Raw genomic sequence first — 22427 nt, 5'->3', positions numbered from 1 at the left:
ACAAGCACCACATGACATGTCAAGCCCAATTGGAGGGCTATTGAGCCTGGTCCACCCCAAATTGGTCCGATGGCAGTATCGGCTATGGCTATTCGATCGTGGTGGGCTCTTTGTCCATCGGCAATTTTGGCGGAATGCCTAATCAAATGATGGTTGAATTCTCAAAGGCCCCTTGGGCTTTTGTAGTGGCGAGATGACTCAAGCCTTAAAGCTTTGGAGTGATAGACGTGAGAGAGAGTTCGAACTATCTTTGCTCATCAAAAACCATTCAACTAATGTCATGTTTTACAACCTTACCTATTTGCTCGCTAAGAATACGGTTACTCACACACTCTTTCAAAAAAAAAAAAACCCTACTTTTGGGTAATTCACTGACCCTTTCAAGTCCCCCTACATGTTGAACGCCCTTCTTTATTGAATACCAACAGATAGTTAAGAAATTTATATCTCTTTAAAGTTTCCTAAGGCTTGGTTCTATCTTCCTACACTTCTCACAAAACATGCAAAACACACTCACGAGTAATCAGTTGCCTCTTGATTTTGCCATCCTATGCTAATCCACGCAATGTTCTGGAGTATGAGCTCTTATTCCATTGCACAGCATAGAGAGTATGTGCCTGGCTCGATTCTGTTTGTCCTGATAACAAAACCAAAATGTCATCACTCTCATGAGCTAAACTATCGGGCTTATGGGTTGCTTGTTGCTTCAAGCATTTCGAGCAATGCAGCTATGGCTACCTCTCACCTAACCATTTCCACTCTCCAATGAGTGTAGTGAACTCACCGATTTACCTTCTCATTGTAATATGTCCATGGAAGGTTTAACAATGGCTCCATAATCCTTGCAATGCATCTCAAGTGAGTTCCACTCCTCTAGCTCATCGTGCAAGCTCCATGAAGAAAAAGAGAGAGAAGAAGAAGAAAAAGAAAAAGAAGAACCAAGAACTTCTCCAACCAATCCCTCATTCTAGCTCACACACATACACACAAACTCTCTCTCTCTCTCTCTCTCTCTCTCTCTCTCTCTCTCTCTCTCTCTCTCTCTCTCTCTCTCTCTCTCTCTCTCTCTCTCTCTCTCTCTCTCTCTCTCTCTCTCTCTCTCTCTCTCTCTCTCTCTCTCTCTCTCTCTCTCTCTCTCTCTCTCTCTCTCTCTCTCTCTCTCTCTCTCTCTCTCTCTCTCTCTCTCTCTCTCTCTCTCTCTCTCTCTCTCTCACACACACACACACAAGTAAGAAACAAGCAAGAAGCAAGAGGAGAGCTCTCAAGATTGCACACCACAAGAATGAGCTTATCCATTCATTTTTCAATTTTTTTTCATGCCCTCGATTTTTGGGTATCCTCCTTTTGTATATGCCTAGACCATCCTTCTCTCACTAGGATACACCTTTCATATTCTTCTACTTATTTACCTACCAACTTGGCCGAGATTAATTATTACAATTTGTACAGGAGCAAGCCCACTGCTCTTGGACAGAATAATTCCACATAATTTTCTAGTTTCAAAAATTGCAAGCTATTTTTTTGTTCCACTTTTGTTGCCCCTCTGTAATTTTTGTAATTTTTCCTTTGCATTCTTCTGCACATTCCTTGGTTGCACCTTTGTAGATGGGATTAACAAAGCTAGATTTATGGGGTCATTTTGGGAATTCCAAATAGCTCATCTTTGCTTTGAACACGTCATTAATTGACTTTTGATTTCAGTCGTCGAAGCTCAAGTACTCTACCAAGATTTTCTCTAATGGGCCTCATCCATTTATTTTCTATTCAAGTTCTTGGAGTTCCTCAATGGTTTTGTGATAGTAGTGAGCTAGCAAGTCTCAAGTATGAAGAGCTTGAAGTAGAAAGATAAGAAATTTTATAGAAGAAGATGGTATAAAACAACAAAAACCTCGTTTATATAAAAATCCCAATGCAATTTATGATTATGCATAAAAGCTTGTGCTTAACTATATACAATATAAACCTTAGTATATAAACCACAAATTGAGGCTATGGCTCAGTATAAGCTTTTTTGTATTCAGTCCACATGCTTTATTATCTACCATACACGAGTTTAGACATCAAACAATGTATATGTGGCTCTGAAACAGTCTCGTAGATTCATAAGAATAGCTTGGAACCTATGCAACTTATAGAAGCTTGAAATCCCTATTCTAAGTTTCCAAAATACTCTTCTTTTAGGCCACATCATCAATCTTGCAACCTCTTATAGTAGTAGAGAAATATACATTCAAAAACTCCACAATATCCCTCTATCTGGGATAGCAAAGGGCAATTTTTAGACATAGAATAGAGATAGATTGCCAAGAGAACTCTATGAAAAATAGTGTTATCATGTTTCTTTGCATATACAAAAATGAATCTTAGCATACATCATCCCAAAATGAACTCCAAGACTTCCTCCTTCATCTCTTACTTCAAGCATGACTTTATAAAAATAAGGTAATCTTGTTTCCTTACATATATAACAATGAATCTTAACATACATCATGCCAGAATGAGCCCCAAGACTTCCTCCTTCATCTCTTGCTTCAAGTATGACTTTATAAAAAATAATGTAATCTTGTTTCCTTGCATATATAGCAGTGAATCTTAGCATACATTAGGCCAAAATGAACTCCAAGACTTCCTCATTCATCTCTTGCTTCAAGCATGCATTATCTCCCCTATTTCTTTCACACAATAGCAAGCATTTGGGAGAGTTATCTTCCCTATTTTCTATTCTTTTAGTTTAAGTCTAAAAATTGTCATGAAAAGCACAGTTTGCCACCTCCTTATTCCATCACTATATGCCTCCAAAAAGCTCCCCCAACTCTTTTTTAAAGTGGTCCTTAACTCCCTGATGTAAAGCACACAAATATCCAAGTCAATCCTAAGGTTATCACCTAACTAGGAGTGTTCTATATATTTTAGGCATGGAAGACACTTGTCAGAACTCCAAGTCGTCTCTCTATCTTGCACTTATCTGCTTATGAAGTAGGGAAAATAATATCCCACAGGCATACATTGTAAATCATCATGTATATATTTCCCATTGTTTTTCTTCACTAAACTTATGATCATATGACAACCACCCCCTCTAAACTTGCACATCCTCCAATACATGTTACATTACTTAATCTTCAATAGGTTCAAAATCATCTTCTTTGATTTCTTTGTCATCATCATCATCTTCTTCTTCTATGATGTCATGACCAGGTTCAATGTCATGCTCATCCTCTTCGTAGATAACATAATCTCTTCTTTTAAATAGCTTGTTCTTTTTCCAACTATAGGTATCTTCAACTCGATTCCATCAAGATCACAAAGAGAATACATAGCATTGTCATATGCATGTTTCATGATGCAAAGACCAAACCAAATTTGGATACCTTCCTAATGGTGCTATGTTGAGTATCCAAACTGCTATTATATACAAGCGCACAATCTCCTTCTTATATAGCTCTTGGATGAAGTCGATGCCTCTTATCAAATCTATCTTTATTCTTTAGCTTGGCTTCTTTCAATATTTTCATTACAAACTCTATATCCTTAGGTCTTCTCTCCAACTATTGATTCCATAGAGCTAGCAACTCCTCTTTGCTCATTCTTTCTTCCCAAGATAATACATTCCATGCAGCAGTGTGTTCCTCTATTGGCATGATCAACTTATGCCCACACACTAACTCCACATGCATGCAATCTATAAGAGTACTATGAGTAGTGTGATCAATCCACAAAGCATATGAAAGTAACATTAGCCACTCTTGTATCTTCCCTCTACATGCTTTTGCTAAAGCCTTAACAATTGGTGGGTGCCCCCTTTCACTCTTCCATTCCTTTCAAGATTGTGTATTGATGTAAATTCAAGCTTGATCCCCATCCTAAAGAAGAAATATCTAGCCTCATCAACATCTAACTCTCCTCTATCAATTTTAATTTTACTCACACAACCAACTTGACATATCACATCTTTCAACAAGTACATTGAAACAACACTAGTAACTTTGTCCTCAAAGCTTGGATCTATGAGGTTCTCCCATGCAAGTACAATATACCTCATCCACCATAAACCTGTAAGCATGGCATGGTCACTTAAGTCCACAACCCACTTATGATGCATAAAGAGTAGGTAAGTAAGATATAAACCATCAGAATATCTTACAAAAGTATACATCTTACAAGTTGTGCAAGTCTCTACAAAACTGTAAGATGACCGTGTTCATGGCTTTCCCCAATATCTCTCTATCTTTTTGAATGCATCCCAAAATCCTCAATGACTAGCCCATAAGCTCTCATGAAACTCCCTCATAATCTATAGTTGAGTATCTCTATCACATACTGTGGATTACCTCTCTTTTATGCTTTCGATGCTTCCATAGAAGACCGTTCTTTAGAAAATAGCCATATATTTTTCTTTTCATACTCTTAAAATCTAAATATGTCCACCCTTTGCTCCTTGTCAATGTGCTAAAATATTTCCTAGTCTACAACCATTCACCTTTATATAACTCCCATGAAAAAGTTACTCTTGTAGAGATAGAACAAACATGATCGAGTGTTGCCCCTACACTTTCGGCCTCTTCATCATTGGCATAATTTCTTCTTCTTCTTCATACCTTGCTCTTGAAAACATGTCAGTGACTAGATTATCCCTTCTTGCTATATGCCAAAACTCTAGATTCATGGACTTAATATAGGCAATCCCCCATAGCATAGCAATGTCAAGAGTGAAACAACTAGTGATTCTCCCAAGAAGAGGTAAACAATCTGTTTCCACAATAACTAGTGGTCCAATAAAATATTCATTATCACATTTCAACGCTATAACCACACTCCACAATTCTCTTTTGATATGTGGATATCTTCTTTGTGTTTCATTCAACACATTAGCCCCAAATCTTGCAACTTACTTATTTCCCTTATCATCATCTTACCCAATGGCCCAAACCATCTCTATAGGACTCAAATACAACAATAATGGGCATTACACCTATATAGCCAACATTTCTTAATGAAGGTACAATTTGTAGCAATATCTTTAACTTTCTCACTACCTTCATGTGTATTCTATTCCATTAAATATTTTTCTCTTTTCTTAATAATTGATAAATAAAGAGCATTTGCAATATGCACAAACTAAGGAATCTAGATGAGATAAAATATTTAAGCTCCAAAAATATATGTGCCTCTAAAATTGACGTGCAAGGCTCTTCCATCCTATCAATGACATGTGCTTTTACTAGAGATGGTTGTCTTCCATACAAACCACATATATGACCCACAATCAAGACATCATTTACCCCAATGACTGACTTCTGCCTTGAAATAGTGAGATTCACATCTTCTATCTTCTCACACTACTCGGCTATTTACTTTTTTAAAAATCTTCTACATCCCTTTTCATCCAATTCTTCATCTTTATCCTCTTTTGTGCACCCTTTTATCAACACATCATCACAAAAAAGGCATAGTAAGCTATGGTATATAATCCCACAACATCTTATTCATGGCATTCATCATGTAAGCAATAGGATGTGTTATTTTTTATGGTAAAGTGCACATTCTTACTAACCCCAATGGTGTTTCCATAGTAGTGAGATCCCTACTTTCCATAGCCAATTGTACTTGATCATAACCAGAATATAAGTCATACAAAGAGTAAATAGCTCTTTAAGCAAAATCCTTTGCAAATTCATCCAAAACTAGACTCGCCCCTACATTTTTTCTAGTCACTTTGCTACATGTCCTAAATAAAGCTCCATTTTTCTTGGGAACTATAAACCATTTAATTGAATAAAGAGTTGAACAAGGCTCCAAAATTTCCATCCTGATCTTGTCAATCAACTCGGATAGATGAGCTTTAGGTATTGGAATCAGTCACAAATTCCAAGGTATATGAGGGATAGTAAAAATGACCATAGATGCAACAATACCTTGATCAACACAACCGATTTTGTATGGATAAAATGTAAATTCTCTACCATATCTAGATGACATATCCATAAAGCATTGCTTCTTAGTAGGTGTAAGAAAATCCTCACAACCAATCTTTTTTTGGTCTCCCAAATTCGGTTGACAAGAAGCTAATTCAATCTTCTCCTCACTATTAGGAGGCAATGGTGGTATGCACTAGATTTAACCTTTTTTCCATAGTTTTATGCTTCGTATCAATCCTTACTTCAACCTTTTCATATGAATATATACATTTCTACTTCACGAACTCCTCAATCACTTGATACATATCCAAGGAACATATTGAAACCATAGTATTTTTAATTTTGACCTAGAATTAAGCATAGCTAAAAGTTCAATCATGGTATGAACATATTACAACCTATCATACATGCTTGATGTACACTCTTCAACTTCCAATAATCCATGTCTCTTCATATATTCATGTGCCCGGTGGACATATTGTTTTGTAGCCGTGTGCATGCTTTCAACCCTTTAGATATGTACTATCATAATTGTTAAGAATCTAACAAAATATGTAGAAATAGTGCTTGAACATGCTATATGAGATAAGAGTCGTTTCCATCTTGTAGCATCATAGTCTCACTCTACAATGATACCTACTAAAAACCCATTGTTCATGAGAATCCCTAAATTCTTTCACATTATGAGGCAAAGAAGAATATCTTAAACTATCATATTTCTTGCATTATTGACACAAATAGAAGAAATTGCATAGCTTACTTTCTGTTATGACTTCTAATTCTTGCATATTGTACCATCGTGTAAAATTTTGGTTTCCATGTGTGTTATTGTAATGTACAATTTCCTAACGATAATAGGATATGAAGAAGAGTCATGCACAAAGAAATGTTGTTCATCCTAGATATCCCAAATAGTAACCTTTACATTTAGAACATGCTACATAGAAATACCCAAGATCATTATTAGCAACTCATGTCCTCCATCTATGCTCCACATCTAGTAACCATTTGCTATTTTCACATAAACTCCTTACCATAACATTAATTTCTGATCCATGATCAATGAAAGCAATGCAAGCTACATCAAGATCCCCAACTTTCACTAACATCTTAGTGGTTGCTCTAGCACAATGATTTTTTGTATAGTGTCTTCTAGGTATAACACCTAGTGCCCATAATCATCAATGTCTCCAAGATGGTGTATATCAAAACCAACTAAGCATATATATGTACACATGATACCCCTACTATATCGAATAAACCAAGCTTTGCAATGAAAAATATCAAAGTTCTCCCATGGAAGTAAATTATCAAAACAAAGATCGATACATGTGTCTCATAACACCCAACTACCCAAAGACATGAATTAATACAGTCGAGATCATATATCTGCAGTAGTCTTTCAAACCCATAAATGGGAGACCATGGAAGCAAATAAACACTACAAGGAGCTCAACATAAGCATATCCTAGCATAATAATCAATGTCAAGAAACAATACATCCATTGTAGAATCTTGAAAATGCATGCAGTCATGCAATGCATAAGCCTTTAACCTGTAAGCTTGCTATCTACAAGGTATAACAGCACAAAACCATTCAATACATCATCCAAGCATAACAAACTTGCCCCATAAGCATCAATAGAGAATTAACCAGGCAAATATAGTAAAAAATAGGTTTGAACAATAGTCTGTCCTAAACAGAGTGAATATATAGGTTTGAATCTCATGTTGAGACTGTTACTAATTTAAAGAAGGTTTTGGAAGAAAGGATTTGAATAGTAGTGGAATTCACTTTGTATGAGATTCTACTTTTCCAAGAGAGAAGAGCAAAGTTGCAAGGTATAATAGGGAATGCACAATAATGATGAGAATGCTAAAAATGTTGTTTATGGTAAAAAAGCAATTATTGAGGCTAAAAATGCAATGGTTTTCAACTATATTCAAGGGGAGTACATCAAGCACATTATAATGAAGAAGATGGATCCATATTGGATCCAAATGGGTGGATTTGAGTGAATGGATTGGAGTAAGGAGATCCAAGTGGTAAATTTAAATAGTATTGGTTTCAACTTGTGACTTATGGTGAGTGAATGGGTCAAAGTAGATAGACAAAGATGATCCAAATCAAATTTGAGCTTATGTATATGTGGATGGGACACCCGAATCCAAATGGGAAACATGGATTGGAATGGGACATTTGGACCCAAATGGGTGAGGTTAAGCACATGAAGACCCAAGTAGGTGAGGTTAAGTGCATGGATTTGAGTAGAACGGGTAGATCCGATGTGAATCCAAGTAGGACACTAGGATCTAAATGTGTGGAGCCAAATTTAGGTGAGTGGATTTGAATGCAAGGTCAAAACTAAATCAGATAGGAGGTTTAAATCACAAGGATCAAAATGGGACATTTGGATCTGGATGGATCACTCGAGGTGGGGTTGGGCTCAAGTGAGAGAGTAGGAATCTGAGTTAAATATGGGGACTGAGTGTGGAGAGTCAAGTGGGGTGAAAAGGTAAAGAGTTGAATGAAAGATGGATTCAAATAAGACACTTGGATTTAAGTAGGGCAGGTTCTTGGATCCAAATATGTGGATTTGAATGCAAGTTCAAATTCAAGTGGGTAGATTGAAATAAAATAGTTGGATTCAATTTAATTGGTATATTGAAATCAAATGGTTAGATTCAATTTAATTGGTGGATTCCAATTGATGAATCCAAATGCATTTGGTCCAAGTCTGGTAAGTAGTTGTATATGGTGCCATATCAATGCATAGGGCATAGGCAATTATAATTCCCTTTTGGTTTTAGAATGCTCTTTCTAATAATATGCACATTGTATCTATGTTTAGCTTAATGGATGCAGCTTGGCCCTTTTTTAATCCCTACCCCTATCATTAGCACATGGACATTTCATCATAAAGGGAAACAACAAGATTGGTTGACTTCTAATGTTGTCCAAGAAACCAAGATTAGGATGCTACTATAAAAGATTTGATTTGCATTGACTTGAGGCGGAAGTAATGGTAGGATAGAAGCTAAAATCTATAGAGTGCAAGAGGGTTGAGAGTGAAAGAAGCACACAATATAGTTTTGTAGGTACAAAGAATAACACCCTTATTCTTTGTTATCTTTACTTATATGGGCCATTGGTCTTTACACCAACAACCTCCCACTTAAAGGCCAATGCACCTTTGTGGGAGTATATAAGAAAAGTGAAGATACTATCCAATACCCATCAACACTCCACAATGTGCTTTATGCATATTAGGAAACCCATTGATCATATGTATTGCTATCTTTACCACTTCACTGTGAAATCCATTACTAAGAATAGCATTAGAGAGCATAATATGAACCCTTTTTTAACCTTTAGTAGCAACAAGAGGCCCTTTGTAAACTTTCCATACATGATCTCCAAAGATCACTCTACAACCATGGTGATCAAGTTGACCTATAATAATAAAAATCATAGTAAAGTCTGGAACGTACTTTACATTTTGCAAGACAAATGAAGATCCATTTGGCAAATCACAATCTCCAATGCCAACTGTTTCCAAGATAGATATATCCTCTCTCTCTAATATCATAAGTAATGAAGCACTCTCTATATGAAGTAACATGAAATGATGGTCCAAAATCCAAAAGCTAGTTCTAAGACATGTTATTATCCATGGCAACAAAGAATGTATCACCCAAAGAAGATACATACAAAACATCTCCATCATTATTATTGCATATATTTGTCTTCTGTATCTTTGCCTTATCTTTCTCTTCCTTAACTTTTAGCCCTCTTACTTATTCTTTTACTTATACTAGTTCTCTTTTATGTGTCCCTTGTTGTTAAAAAGAAGCATTCAATATCCTTTTTATTGTGTCACTTGCTTCTTACTTACCTCTCTCATGAGAGTTTCCCTTAGTATTTGACCTTCCTCTCACCACAAGTGCACTAGAGCTCTTTAACCCTACATTGTTATTTCTATTCATCTTCTTAGTGAGCAAACTACTTTCAACATCAACACTCATAAGACCATCTATGGGTGTAGAGTTACTAATGATAGAGTTTTTTGTATAGAGGCCATAAATTTTCTAACGACCACTCTAAATCTCCTCCAATCTACATCAACCAACTAGTATGTGCATTTTATAGCCCATAACCTTCACAAATTAGTGACAAATTTCAAAAAATACTAAACTCTACTCTTCTACTTTTCTATAGATACAAGAAAACTCTCTACTTTAAGGTTGAAGCTCGAAACCCCTATTGAGATAGTAAGCTCAATATATGCAAAAATTGATTATGGACCCCCTAGTTAGATGGGTTTGTACATCTACACTTAGTATATTAGTGGTCATTATAATTCTTAGATGGCCATTAACTCATCACTTGTTTTATTTGGTGAGTTACACCTACCTACATCTGGCATAGATATAGTGCCATATGATTAGTTAGCCAGCTATGTAGTGTTTGACTTGATAGACCATTTCCTTTATGTTATACCTTATCTGTACTTTGTGTACATTATATATGTGTAGCAAAGAAGAAGAAAAACTAAAAAGAGAATGTTTTGGCCTCCATCTCTCTTTTTGTGCTTTTGAATGATCTTGTCTTTTCATGTCTTGTGTGTGTCTTGCATAACAATTTGAGTAGGTCCCCCCACCATATGATTTGTAACATGGTATTAAAGTTACATCAAGTAAAAGAGGCTACTTTTGGAGGTTGAAGTAAAGGAAAAGGAGCAAGGATTTGAGAAAGCAAGCAATAGATAAGGAGCTCTCCAATTATATCATTATTTGCCTATGGAGGTAGTGAAAGCAGGGTAGAGCCAAAATCTCAAACTGTTGTGAGATCTAGGTGAAACATTAGGGCCAAAATAGTTCAAAAAAGCACTTATAAAAAATGATTAAGTTGTTAATTAGCTGAGGCTTAAGAAGAATGAACCCTTCAAATTTGGTCATTTAGACATGATTAATAAGAGAATATATTTTTCATTTAAGAGGTTGCCTATCAAATATATAAGGTCCTTAATGCTAAAAGTATAGCATGAGAACCCTACGTAAGCACGAGTGCATGAGGAAAGGTGAGGTGTGAATGAACTAGAGGATACAGGAGATCCTAACCCTAGCTCATCCAGTGCCTATGTAAATAGGCCTAAGTGTCACTCTCAATGTGAAAGAGGGAGTGTACTAGTTGTACTTCATGAACAACTCAATAAGCAAGATCCTCTTCTTGTACTTTGTGAGCTCTCTTCTCTCTCTTACGTACACTCTTCCATGCTGCAACTTTGATATTCCAATATGATATCATAGCCATCTCTGATCCATCAAGCTTCCCCTAATCCTATCTCAATTGAGTGCACAAGAAAGTGTCATTCTTCATCTTAACCTCTCAACCTCTATGGTCGAATCTAGACTAGCAGTCAATGGAGGACCTATGGTGAGGGCAAAGGAGGACATATTAGCTCCCGATTTTGACCATTATTTAATTAAAAGAAAGGAACTACTTTGATGTTTAGTATGTAAAAATATTGATTTCAACAATCCTGCTACTATTGGTAAATCTCCTCCATATTTTAATACTTATTGTTCACTTTTTAGTTTATTAAAATATTAGAAAATATTAACCTAGCAATAGATAAAAGTATTAGTGACATTATGCGATCTCATATCCACTTTAGGACGATTGAGAGGATCTCATGTGTATAGGATACTTCAAAGAATATGAAGGATACAACTTTTTTCTTAATATTCACTCTTGGGAGTCCTTTTCTCATCATATCCTCAACTATGATTCCATTAGGAAAAAAATGGACTCGCAAATGGGCCCTTAAAAATAATATAGTTTAAGATGTGGGCCTTTTGGATTGTCCAATAGGAAGGCTAGATGTTGACATCCATGGAGGGTGAATCTTCTCTCTCCAAATCTTGGGTTTTCTATTTAAAAAATAGGTAGTAGGGGATTAAAAAAAGGGAGAATGAATAGTACACAAAATTTAAGTTTCTCTCACCTCGTATTTCCCCCTTTTTTGGAGAATTTTCAATTTTGGTTTTTTTCCCTTTCACGAAATCAGTTTGACCCAAAAGTTGAGCAACAGACCACTTTCCCTCTCTTCTCTATACTCATGAATTTTCGTCTCCATTGAAGCTCCTTTGCTGGAAGTAATTAGGGTTTTGAGTGTTCTGCTTACCTCTGCACTTTCTTCTCCACGTAGCTCCAGATTTTGGGCAAAACACAGGTGCCCATCTCTCTTTGCATTTTCTCTTGTTTGCTATTTTTTCAATAGGCTTTGATGTCGTTTCTTATTGTTGTTGTTGTTTTATTGCAAAGGTTGTTTGGGGCAGGAGACAGAGGTGTTCATCTCTCTCTCCTTTCTTTCCCCCCTCTCTCTATGTGTTGTTTCTCTTTTATGTTGTGTTTTCAATAGAATTTTATGTTGGTTCTAATTGTTGTTTTCTTGCAGAGTTTATTTGGAGCAAGAGGAAAAGGTGTTAATCTCTCTCTCTGTTTGGTTTTTTTTTTTGTGATATCTTTTCAATACAACACAATGTTAATTCTAACCCTTGTTGTTGTTTTATTGCAGAGATCATTTTGGGTGACATTGCATAAGTGCTTATCTCTCTCTTCCTCTCTCTTTCTCTCTCTATGTTTCCTCTTTTCTACTGTTTTTTCAGTATACCTTCATGTAAATACTAACTCTTGCAGAATTGTCTTTTGCAGAGATCAATTTGGGTAAGATTGGATATGTGCTCATTTCTTTCTCTCTTCCACGTACTCACACACTCTCTCTTTCTTCCTCTCTGCATTACCCCTTTTCTACTATCTTTACAATAGGGCTTGATGCTAGTTCTAACTTAAGGATCAATTGTTGTTGCAGCACTTAACACAAGGTAAAGTAGAGATTCTATAGCTCAATTTATAGGTAAATCTATCATATTTTGTGGTGCCAAAATTTATTCATTTAATTAGTGACTTTTACGTTTGATGGGATTGATGTTTCCTTATGTCCATCATTTGCAATGGGTTTTGATTAGCGATGATTCAATCTTATCTTTAGCAAATTAGCTTATAGGAAAAATTGGCCATGCTTTGTATTGCTTCTATTCATGCAATTATCTAGATATTTTTTACTAAAAGGGATTCATGCAAGTATTTTTGTTAAAAGGGATTCATACAGGTGTTTTTTTGTACATGTAGGTATTGTACAAGGTTTATGTAAAGCATATAGTTCTCGATCAACTATTTTGATGTGGTGAGTGATTCCTTTGTGTTGGATGATATGGATCTGCTGGAAGTCGATGGTTCAAAAATCCTCTGCTTTATTGGTACTATGTGTCCATTTGGATCTCCATGCCAATTGGCAATGATCCATGAAACTCTTGTATCATATCATCCATATAACACACAATGTGCTGAGTCTTAGAATATCTTAGGTGTCAATCCCATGTGCCTATTAAGATTTGCATGCCATGTGGCTGCTATCATTGTAACAACTACTCTATAATACCCACATTTCATACAATGTATTGAGTCAAATTAGACTCCTCTTCATTATAATAAAATGTATTTTGGCAAAATTCTCTGAGTATTCTTGTGCTATTCTTTTCATTATATTTCATGTAAATGGTATGACTAAAGTGATGTCTTGAAATTAAATCTGTACTTTATGTTGATGTATATATCCACATGCGTTTCGATATATCAATGTTTATGTCTGTTTACAAAAGTGTAAACATATCCTAATCCCATGTTGATTTGAATGGCATATTGGTGATTACTTGACAGACTTAAAATGCTTATTATTTAGGGGTTAATACATACTTCTTTACATCCAATGCGTAGGTTATAATGCTTGAGAGAAGAACAAGCATTCTCTCGATAGAAGTATGTAACAGAAAAGATGAAGAAGGGAATTGGATCACTGATACGTATCATTGCTTGTCTTGGGTACATATGCGTCCAAGAATGAAGGGAGCTTTTAGGGTGAAAGCATTTACAATTGCAGATGTATCAAAGCATTGGAAGGGTAAAATTTTAGCTCTCAGACAAAGGAATGTTGATTCTCACCTTGTAACAAAGGCATTTGTGCAACATGTATTCATGCAAAAACAAATACATATTGTGCCCACTATGCCCTTTCAACGAAACATTGCAAATGGTAAGTATTTGCAACTCATTAAGAATGAGAAATTTCATGATACCTATGTAACAACTTGTCTCATATTTACAGAAGTATACCCTTCGGATTGCTGTGAGAGGCAAAATGTTGAGAGTTTCACTTGTTCTTTTAAGTGCTACCACCTCGAAATTGGTAGATTGCTCTTTGAGGGGCATACCGCTAAGCAACTCACGGAGGATCTTATTTTTTTCTATGACTCCAAGTACATATTGCCCAAGGGGAGTCCAGAATGCGGAACCCTTGAGTCTATGCACATATCGAATCTCAATAGCATAGAATGGCCATTATGTAGTAGCGACATTTTGCACATGTGTAGCACAAAAATTTCAGCAGACATTGAATTCTATGAAGCCAAGCACTGGCTCAAAGAATGTATATCTAAGCTGGTTCATACCGATTGTAATTTTTGCACACATGTTCAAGGAATGTAAGGGTTTGAGATGTACGTCATAAAAAATACATCAAAGGATTATGTAACAAGGATTCTAGGGAAAACTTGGACATAAAAAATAACTCACAGTCCTGACATAGTGGAGTGTCGAGTCACAACAAGGGACATGGCTTTCAAGTAAAAATTTTCTCTCTTAGTTGACTATTATCTTACTTTGGGATGAATCTTCTAACTTTCCTTTCCAAATACAGGTACTTTGTCACATGACAAACTTTATGCCTAGTGTTCAAGTATCGTAGATGGAGGATGCTTAAGGATAAATGGTTGTGCCTTGATCAAGACATGTGTGAAAGTGCAGTTGTGGATGTTACTGTCATTTGTGAGGGCCGCGAGCCCCAAGTGTTGCAAATGGAGGATGATTGGTCCTTGAGTATAATGCACCAGGAAATTACAATGTTAATGCATAATCCACCTGTTAGCTTCTATTTTAAACTAGATGATAGGAAAATTCGAAGCCGAGCTGAGGATATTGTTACCAGTAGAAAGTTTGTGGCTCCACATATTTTAGAAATTGTAGAGTCTCCCTAAAAATCCCAACACCACAAGTTGTATTATCCAACACCTGTAAATTTTTGGATTTTTTGGCCAATAGAATATTGTCACTTACAAACTTGCAATATTTTAAAAATATGATATTTATGCAAAATCATACACTTGTTATACACTTTTCACATCAACACATTTACATATGCATGTAAACTTTACAAAGATGTAAGTAAAGCCATAACTAAATATCGTATGCAAACAACCCTTAATGGTTTAAAACTTAAGGTTTTTAAGGTAAAACTAGTTTAGTTCTTGTTTCATTGTTTCATTTCACACTTTCACTCTTAATTTTTTTATATCCACCACATCCCTCCTACCTGCTATGATGGATGCTCGCGCACACTTTGATGAGTGGATCCACAAGACTATCTTTGCCAACCAGGGTGACAAGATATTCCAGGTTTTCTCTAAGAACTTCAACCTTGAAAGCATGCTCTCATTGTTGGATCCATGCTCTCATTGTTGGATCCATGCTCTCATTGTTGGATCCCCCCCTTTAGGTTTTGGAAAACTTTGTGAGCACCATGGCTACATGCACATACTCTATCGAGGGATCGGACATGACTTGGGTACCTCTGGAACAGCTCATGGTATTTCAAGCAGGGAAGAATCACCAAAAAGTGGTGAATAGGTGTCTGGCCCATGTGGATCCTTCACATAGAGTATGCACTGTTCCCATGGGAAGTGCACCAGGTACATCACCTTTGGATCTCGTGGAGTGTGATTGCACATTGGCAATTTACCTCCTTGCATTGGATACATCCCTAGAGGAGGAGAGTGATGAAGATACAACTCCATAGGTTGTTTCTATCACATACACAGGAGAAGAACCGATTGAAGAGCTCATAAATGTTGAAGAGGAACATTGAGTGGTGGCAAAGCAAGGGTTGGCTCTCATGGTGCCATCTTCTTCAAAACAGTCACAAGTCGACAAACTCAACCTTGCCTCCTTGACACCCATTGAAGTAGATGGTACACAATACTTGCTTCTATCATATGTACTGCAATACTTGGAAATGAAAGAAGAAGAGTTGTTTTCTATCCTATTAAGGGATTCAATGGAAGACCTGATCGATTATGATTACATGGATGTGCATCCAACAATGGCAGAGATTGGAAGATATGATGGCACAAGCTTAGATACTGTGAGTGCGATCATAGCAGCACACGAGCATATTATATCGGTTGAAGAAGATTACTTTGTGCCCAATGCTGAATTTGAAGCACTATAGTATGATTTGTTCAGACCAAGGCCCCAGCTTCCTACCAAGGAGTTTGTAGATCCCTCTACCCAAAGAGGTACCTCCCTGACACATGAGGAAACGAAGATACAAGATGATTTAGAGAAGGTGAGATTTCTAACTACCGTATATTTTTATGCAATGAAACTTGATGGTAGGGTGTGTCGGGTCCCTTGGAGTCCACCGGTGAAATCTTGGGTAAAAATGATGCCTGAAACTGCCCTGTCCAAAGTCTGGCCTCTGGGGCCACAAGGCAGCTACAAGCCAGAAAGTGGCCCCAGACGCCAGGACTTCGGACAGGGTTGCTTCAGGCATCATTTTTGGCCAAGATTTAACCGGTGGACTCCAAGGGACCCGACACACCCTGCCATCAAGTTTCATCGCTTTCTGATAACTCTAGGTTAGTCGCTAACTATATTGTTTGATTTGACTTTGTCATTCAAGACATATTGTATATAGATGAGTTTGCATCAAGGCAAGGAGGAGCTCGATATGCAGATCGATGCAAGGATTCAGCTCTTAAGGAGTATATCGATAACCTTGCAGATTTGGTGGTCTTCCATAAGAAGTGCTCACCAGGAGGGCAAGAAATAATCATGAAAATTCGAGCTTTGACCAAGTTTGGACCTTTTCGAGTGGTACATGTGACATCTAGCTTAGAGAAGGTGGTGCTAATTAAGCAGTCAAAGCTTCTTTACTTGTTTGACCAAACATGTGGTGGAGCAATGTGTGTGCTTGCAACATTAGGCAACCGACTCGCTAAAGTGTCAGATCGGCGTCTCTTGGAGAAAGAGATGAAGGGGGAGCGCATCATTTTTGAAGCAAAGAAGGAACTTATATTTTCATCGGAAGTTGGCCCCTCCTCTCCACCGATGAAAAAGCCAAGGAACAATTAAGAATTCTTGTTGGCTATCGGCTTTTTGTATCTACCATCACTAACAGCCATCACATGTATTTTTCTTGATGAATACAAGATACTTTACTTTTTCCCTACAATTTAATATTTATTAAATAAATGTGTGGTTCGTATAAGTGTGATGATAATGTGTGGTACGTGAATGACGCATTCGCATACGTTAACATAATTCGATGCGTAGTACTGCACTTGCAATTGTGCATAAGCAATAACGTAACTTGTATCCATATGTATTACTACTTTTGATGCGTTTGTACATTAAACAAAAATTAAGAGTCATGCGTTTCAAGAAACAAAACAAAACAACTTTACTCAATTATTTGAATTCAGTACACATCGCATGAGATATTATGTATATATAAATAAATATTCCAATGTGGCAAAGTATACAAAAATATTTGGGCTTCCAAGATATTATGGCGTTGTAACACTCATTACAAACCTTGCATCATTAATCTAGTAAACTTTGGCGGAGTCCCCTTGCCATGTCGAAGCCGAATGATAAAGTTCATGTCTTTATCTATGATTGTGACACGCTTTGCATGGATGGCCGCAAGCTGTGTATCATCGAACAAGTCGATGAGAAACCCCTCTGCAGCTGTTTATAGGGCCTCCATGGCTGTAGCAGTCCACCCTCGTGTTGGTGGGCCATCCCGTGCTCGTGCCCAAAATCTTCCCATCCCTTTCAACTCCAAGTCTTGCATGACTTCTCGAACAACTTTATGAAAAGAACTTTTCGGGATGAGAAGCTCGTATCTGCGTTGGATTCTCCTTATCTCTCGAAGGGTGACAGTGCCTGGTTTCCATGTCCTCCTCTTTTGTGGTGGTCCTTGTACTCTATGGGGAGCACCTGTTGCTGCACTGGAGGAGGCTCCACCTTGCGCTCCAAGTGGCAGGCCTTGGTGTGATGTCTTCCCGGGGCCAAAACAGTGACATGCTTGCTTGGTGCGTGCCATGCAAGCTCAAGGAGGGCAAGACACGGAGAAGAGACAGAGGTTGGGAATGTGAAAATGGAGAAAGCAAAGAAATCAAGATGTGAAAATGAGAAGAAGAATGAACTTTTAACCCATTTAAATCCCAAAACCGGGTTAATGCAGCTTCATACGCATTGTCCATCGTGTGATCGTAAATCCATAACCTTTTATATCGGAATGCGACGAAACTTCACACACGCACTCGTTAGTGGCTAAGAGCCCAATTTTTTTTTTGGAAAAAAAGTGCCTACAGACCCTTGGTCTGAAGTTTGGTGTCTAGAGCCACTTTCCTGGCTCAAAGTTTGGCGCCAAGAAAGTGGCTCCACACGCCAAACTTTGGGCCAGGGGTTTGCATGAACTTTTTTTTCAAAAAAAAAAGAGGCTCTTGGCCACCTAATGAGCGCGCATGTGAAGTTTTGTTGCATTCCGATACATTTTAGTATTTTAAAAATTATCCCACACCAAGATTATGGATGGATTGTAAATTGAGAAATCAACATCGCGACTACTAGCCCTTAGAAACTTCGCACCACATAGACTATACAGAGGCATTAGGAGTAAAGTCTACAACAAGAAATGGCAAATTTTTGCATGTTATTCCTATTGAAATTGACAATGCTAACAAAAAATGTAAGTAAGAATTGAAAATACGGTGAAGATGCACAGTCAAAGTTGAGAGTGAAGGACAAGTGTAAAATTTTAATTCATATTTTAAGGGCGCATACAATAGTTTTGCACTGGGACATACTCATATGTCCAATGCATGAGGATAACACTATGCCAAAAAAGATAACATTGCAAAATGTGTTCATATCATTGGAACGAATGCATCCTTCACTGCTTGAAGATTTCTTACAAGTTAGAAGTCCTTGGGAGTTATAGTGATACGCTTCGCATGTATTGCACAATGTTGAGCATCAGTCTCATCAAGTCAACTAAAAAGGCCTCTGTAGTAGCACACTGTAGAGCATGAAGACATTCTTTTATATGAAGCGATCAAGTCTATCCTAACCTTGGGCCAAAAGCCACCTCCTGCTTTCTGTGCAGTAGAGGTCTTGCACAATCTCGCGAATAAGTCTTGAGAAGCTCGCCTTCGGAATGATGAGATCAAAAGAGTGTTGATACCTTCTAATTTCTCTCAAGGCCACTGTACCTGGCTTCCACTTGCGTTTCTTGTGGGGATGCTGAGGAGGACCCTTGTGAGGGCGACTTGAGGAAGATGGATTAGGTTGAGAAGGGGGTGCATCTGAGCTAGTAGATGCTCCAAGGGGCTGAACACGATATGGGGCTCTGAGCGGAAGCTTATTTGCAACTACCTTAGACCTAGCCATCTTTCCTACACAAGAGATGTGAGAACTCAATGAATAAGATAGAAAGTGAAACCCTCTTTTATATAACCCTAAACTGTGAAACTCATTCATATAGATGTACACTATCTCTTTCTCTCTTAAACTATGAATTGCATTCACACTGATTCACATTGGTCATCTTACTATCTTAGCTCTTTTCGAACCCATTTGTTGCCTTGTTAAAGTCTTATTTCTAGCCACTTGGCATGGTTTTATTTGGCACTTGAGGCTTCATAACGCACTCTTTTAGTGACATGACGTGATTCCATCATGTCTGCAACCGATTCATCAACACTTTCATTTGCTCTCATTTGCGAGAGTTTAGCTTCATCCACTACTATAATCCTATACCACCAAGATAGCAATTGGATCATTGGATTGCTACCATTCACCCCTCCACTATGATCGGTTTTTCTTTGCTATGTACCACGCGCTATCCAATGTGAATTTTCCATCCCTTGTGTGGACCAAATTCATGTGCTTCCCTTTTCTACAAAGTATGTCCCATGTGCCTCAAGGATAAAGACACATATCACACATGAGTAAAACTATGCTCAATAGTTTATACAATTCATACAATTTTAAAATATTAACTTAGTACACACCATGTAATGTGTGATAGAGCTTTTACCCCATGCTTTCATAGAAGCTATGCACAACATTGATAAATTCTTGCTTATCTTCATTGTTAAACACCATCTTGTGAAGTAAGGGAGCTAATTTGTTAAGACTTATCCAAACCTTAGCTTTGGCCAATATTGTTTTTCCTCCATTACTTCGATCAGGAACTGCAAAATGTAACTTTTTCCACCCATCGTAGTCTCGCGGCCTACGAACCATGACATTCCCTTCCTCATTGATGGGTACTGAGAGAAACTTTCTAGCATGTGCTCCTCCAAAGCAAGGTTTTTGGCAAGTTACCACATTTTCCTGATCTCTTCTTATCTTTTTCAATTGTCACTTGATCCTTGTGTAGCCCAATTTCTGATAGCACTCACTCCACATTCCTACACGTTGCAATGGCTTCTTTTTCTTGTTGTATCCTATAAGCAAAGAAAATGTATTCATATACAAGTTTCTCCATGATTCTGACAAAAGCATGCAATGAACAAATGTGAATATGATCCAAGGGAATGTTGAAGATGGGCTTCCCAGTGGGATCTTCTCTATTGCACGTCGGTGCAGTACTTGTCACCTTTCACCAATTCTTCTTTCCGTCCTTTCCTTCCACCCTCTCTGTCAAGCAATATAGGCATGGATTCTTTGTATTTGCACCATTGGAGATTCCACACATGCATTTTAAAGTTTTCAAGTCTCCTGCAAGATGCCATTCAACCAAGTATTGACCATACCCTTCAACCAAGAGCATCTCACCATGTTCCTGACGATCGATGATGCTTGGAATGCTTGTGTGCATAAAGAATAGCTGCAACACCTCAAATGTTTCCTTAGGAACTTCAAATGCAGCGAGCCACCACACATGGCGCTTAGATTGAACACTAAAGTTCCCTGGGTAGTTCTTGTCGAATTGTAAAGCTCTATTCATCAGAGTTACACTAACTCTTTCAAGCTTTACTCCTTTGACGACCTCACTTTCATCTAATTTTATAACAAACTACAACTTACCATTACATTCCTCAACAAACATATTGTAGTACATTACCATTGCCGACTGCACCTTGTTCAAATCTAAATAGTCATTGTTGAGTTCGATGAACTTCACCTCATATGCATTTTTGGTCCCAACCTTTAGTGTTTCCACATATTGAACATGCATGGGATCTCCTATCAACTCCAAAACCTTTGTATTAAGTTGCCGTCGAGCCTCTATTAACTTTGAAGGTTGAAGAAGAGGCACGATTCTATTTCTCTTCGGCACACGACCAAACCTAGCCTTCACACCTTTGAATATCTTTGAGTAAGTCATTATGCTAATGCCGGACCTATCACAAATAAATTGTGCATCCACAATTGAGAACTCATTTGACACATCTTTTAATGTGGACTCAATCACCTTTTCCTTCACAGCCTTAAACTTAGGATTAATCAAAGTGTTATCCAATGTACTTGCCTTCAAAAATCTACCAATACACGATCCAACCTCACCCTCACCTAGGTTCTCTTTCTGAGCTACCTTGCATGCTTTGATACATCGCTTCCACTGGCCACTATTCACAATTAACTCATTGATTGGCTTCTTCTTTCATTTGCACTCCTGTGTTAGCTTGTTGTTAATCTTTCTCAAGTCGTCCAATTGTGCCTTTGCCTCCTCATATGAGATACCAATGTCATGGATAGTGTCCTGCATTGAAATAATTTAATTGTTTTGTTGAATTACAGTGTCATTCAGCTGTACCACTTGTCCTATGAGCTGTTGTATATGAAGTTGATGTGCAGCAATCACATCATGGCAAATTTTTATGGTTGCTTGGCAAGTTGTAAATACTTTGAACGCTTGATCATTGAGCCGCCTAGTATAACCAAGTAACCCATTTTCACCCTCGCACACATACTTCAGCAAATTTGTGATTCCTGAGAAAGTTGGAGGTCTATTGTTTAAGGGGTCAATTGGGTAGATTCCCCCATCAACCCATAAATCCACATGTTCCAATCCCATTTGCATGTAACTCTACAAAACTTGAGGGTTGACACTGGTACGCTAGGTTCTTTTGAATAATGGGGCATATTCAATCTCTACCTCAATATGCAGCTCCTTCTTTCCTGTATTCATTTTACTATTAATAGAAACGGGGAGCCTACTTGGTTGTCACAAGAGGTAGAGTGGAGATGCACAGAGAGGCACACAAAGGTGCCAAGGGAAAGGAGGGTGTAAGTAATTCACTTTGTTAATGAAG

This window comes from Lygodium microphyllum, chromosome 15 (assembly GCF_053477565.2).
Source record: "Lygodium microphyllum isolate KBCC chromosome 15, Lygodium_microphyllum_v1.1.10, whole genome shotgun sequence".
In the NCBI taxonomy this organism is placed as follows: Eukaryota; Viridiplantae; Streptophyta; class Polypodiopsida; order Schizaeales; family Lygodiaceae; genus Lygodium; species Lygodium microphyllum.
Note: the sequence above shows the minus strand (reverse complement) of the source record.